Source organism: Lucilia sericata, unplaced genomic scaffold, assembly GCF_015586225.1.
Source record: "Lucilia sericata isolate MDLA Ls3-8-SP2 unplaced genomic scaffold, ASM1558622v1 Contig000671F_arrow, whole genome shotgun sequence".
Lineage (NCBI taxonomy): Eukaryota > Metazoa > Arthropoda > Insecta > Diptera > Calliphoridae > Lucilia > Lucilia sericata.
This window is the reverse complement of record NW_023994676.1, coordinates 47,257-51,194: the sequence shown is the minus strand read 5'-3', so window position 1 is coordinate 51,194 and position 3,938 is coordinate 47,257.

Here is a 3,938-nt window from a genome sequence, read left to right as displayed (position 1 = left end):
TTTTTGGTACATTTCGTTCTGCATATTAGATTCTGTAAGAGTAAACCATTTAATTCCCTTATATGGTACTTTTTGAAATTTTGAATCTAGAAATATAAAATTCGTTATGTAGAGGTTTGAGTGCATAAGAATCTTTGAAAAGGAACTTTTTAGTAGTTTTTCTTTATTCAAATTGAATTGTCTATATTATTGAGCAATGCAACATACAATTTTTGTTTGAATGAGATTCTGTAAGAGGCCCTCCTCAATGGTACTCTTTCATTCTTCAAATGATACTTCCAAATTTTTATACCCTACACCTCTATAGTGGGAAGGGGATTATGCGTTTGTGCTGATGTTTATAACACCCAAAAATATTGGTCCTACACCTTAAAGTATACCAATCGGAATCACTTTTTGAGTCGATTTATCTATGTCCGTCTGTCTGTATCTGTCTGCGTCTGTCTGCGTCTGTCTGCGTCTGTCTGCGTCTGTCTGCGTCTGTCGTGTCTGCCTGTGTCTGTCTGTGTCTGTCTGTGTCTGTCTGTGTCTGTCTGTGTCTGTCTGTGTCTGTCTGTGTCTGTCTGTGTCTGTCTGTGTCTGTCTGTGTCTGTCTGTGTCTGTCTGTGTCTGTCTGTGTCTGCCTGTGTCTGTCTGTGTCTGTCTGTGTCTGTCTGTGTCTGTCTGTGTCTGTCTGTGTCTGTCTGTGTCTGTCTGTGTCTGTCTGTGTCTGTCTGTGTCTGTGTCTGTCTGTATCTGTCTGTGTCTGTCTGTGTCTGTCTGTATCTGTCTGTGTCTGTCTGTGTCTGTCTGTGTCTGTCTGTGTCTGTCTGTGTCTGTCTTGTCTGTGTCTGTCTGTGTCTGTCTGTGTCTGTCTGTGTCTGTCTGTGTCTGTCTGTGTCTGTCTGTGTCTGTCTGTGTCTGTCTGTGTCTGTCTGTGTCTGTCTGTTGTCTGTCTGTGTCTGTCTGTGTCTTGTCTGCTGTCTGTCTGTGTCTGTCTGTGTCTGTCTGTGTCTGTCTGTGTCTGTCTGTGTCTGTCTGTGTCTGTCTGTGTCTGTCTGTGTCTGTCTGTGTCTGTCTGTGTCTGTCTGTGTCTGTCTGTGTCTGTCTGTGTCTGTCTGTGTCTGTCTGTGTCTGTCTGTGTCTGTCTGTGTCTGTCTGTCTGTGTCTGTCTGTGTCTGTCTGTCTGTGTCTGTCTGTGTCTGTCTGTGTCTGTCTGTGTCTGTCTGTATCTGTCTGTGTCTGTCTGTGTCTGTCGGTGTCTGTCTGTGTCTGTCTGTGTCTGTCTGTGTCTGTCTGTGTGTCTGTCTGTCTGTCCGTCTATCTGTCTGCCTGTCTTCCCCCGGGTCACGACACCTTGGTGAAATCACCATCTTGGTGTTATTGCAATATCCCGGCTAAAAGTGGTGCTACAATTACGTCTAGTCTGCCGGGACTATAAACTGGTGATGATCAAATGTGTCCTAGGCTTTCCTTGGAATGATTTGACATGGGGTCTAACCAGAGTACCATATAATCTGGCACTATGGGTGGCCAGTTGCCCGCAGAACTTGTCCTGGCTGGTCAGTTGGTTGAGGTTCCTTCGGGATCCTTCGGGGAGAAAATGTAGATTTAAGGACTGATATATCCAAATGCCATATATGTCTGGATTTTCTCTCCGGTACCGTTGCCATCTCAATAGATGTCACTGGGTGATGTGACAGAGCAACTTATGCTGGATTCCTAAACCCATTGAGTATCTCTTATGCTTTGCGTAGTAGTGCGCCATTATAGGTTGGGTAATTTTCAGGTTGACACTTGCCTGTCATTGCGTAGAACGTTCTTTATGGTCTGAGAATGGAACTGATGTAATTGGTGAACGATCGGAAAAGACTCCTCTGTCCGACAGGAGACTAGTATTGATTTAGTAGACCTTTTACTTGAGGGAAATTCTCGGGGCTGTTGCCATCTCAACAGTATTCATATTGTTTCATGTTACGCGACTTATGGTTGAGGTCCAGGTTCGAATTGACTTTAAAAATTTCTACATCCTTTGTCACATTATTTGACATACAGAGGGATCCTGATTTATTGGCTGGATATTTCGGACTACCAAATACGCCTCTAGGTGCTGTTGTCGAATCAACAGAGTCATCTCAGTGGTGTGGTTGCTCGGGCTTTAAGAGCTTAAGGAATGCACTGAAATGAGCCATTAGTTGATGGGGATTGTATTTTAAATATTCAATCTTTCATGACATCATAAGGGTTTGATTTTAGACCAGTGATTGCTTTTTCCTTGTCGGGGTTGGTATTGAGATTGATCCCATGCTGGCTGTCTTCAACGGAGCTACTATGGCAAGAGATTAGATAGCTAGAGTACTCCAGCAAAGTGCTTGTACATGGACCGGCTCATACATGTACAAAAATTTTCACCTGAGTTCTTTATAGAAGGATTCAGGGGCGCCCGTGAAAAAAGTTCGGCAAGACAGGTGTTCATGTTAAGCACTCGACATTCGTGCCTTTCTGTCTGTCCGTCTGTGTGTCCATGTAAACCTTGTGCGCACTCTACAGGTCGCAATTTTCAATATAATTTGATGAAATTTAGTACATACTCTTTTGACCCAAGGACGAATACTAAAATTTTTAAAATGTTTCATATAAGACTTGATGATACTGCGGATTTACATATTGATCAGGTCTCATTTGACCTTATCCCCTATACTAAATCCCCTTCAGAAAAGGAATTGATGGTTAAAATTCTAATTTCACGATGATATTGTGCATAAATAACTAATGTAAATCCCTCTACCAAAATGTATTAGGATAGGACCATATCCTTCGTCAAATAGTTATAAACCTCAAGTATAAATTCCAATGATTGTTTGCTTACAAAAGGCAACCATATAACTAACTATTACTATAGAAATATTCTCCTTAATAACATTCTTGACACTTGACACTTAATACCATTTAATCTTTACTTAAAAGGATATTTCCAAAATCTAATTAATATAACTAAAACAAAAGATTTGATAAATTAAAGAAAAATAACTATACACTTTTCAATTAATTAAATAATTTACAATATTTAAATGTTTTTATTACTATTTACTTTCAACATTTTATTACAATATATGTATTTATAACATGCAAATAAATAAATACATTCATTCACATTTTTACTACAAACATATTACTTGGTTGAGTGTATGTATTCAGTTTGTATGTATCCCATGCCCATATGAGCATAAATCCTTATTTTGTAGTTAACACTATCCAAATACTTATTAAATATTTAACAAAACATCAATGAACCACAATAAATCTGTGAATTACAACATCTGCAATAACATTTCAATACGTACATACAAAAAATGAGGAAACGGAACTGTTTGAAATGAATTTGGTAATTGAGAAGATTGGTAGACTTTAAAATGCTTTAATGGGTCAACATATATAGTTAGTAAAGTGATTTTTAAGAACATGTTTCAGAAAATAACTTTTAACACTTAAGCAGGACATTTGAGAGTTTCTTTAACTACACTTGACAAATTATTCCTTTCTAGATTAAAACCCTGTGATATATTAAACCATCCTCTCCAATCCTCTTGCTTATAACCCAATTTCTGTCTAAGCTATAGTTCTCCTTAGATCTTAAAACATATTTGCAAGTCATAACTACATACTAATTGCAATTATTTATAAATTTTGTGTAGCACCCACACGAAAAAATGTGTTGCATGTTGAATATAATGCAAAATGTTTATGTATGTGTGAAAAATTAAAAAAAACACATAGATACTCACACACACACACACACACACACATTTATCCAAACGATAAGTGGCCACAAGCCACTAATAATGTATTATAGACTTAAATGTAAATATTTATGGAGCAAATGTTTATTTATATAAATTTTAGTAATAATATAAATTACAATTTAAATTTTAGAAATTTTCTAAAAATTATTATTTTTT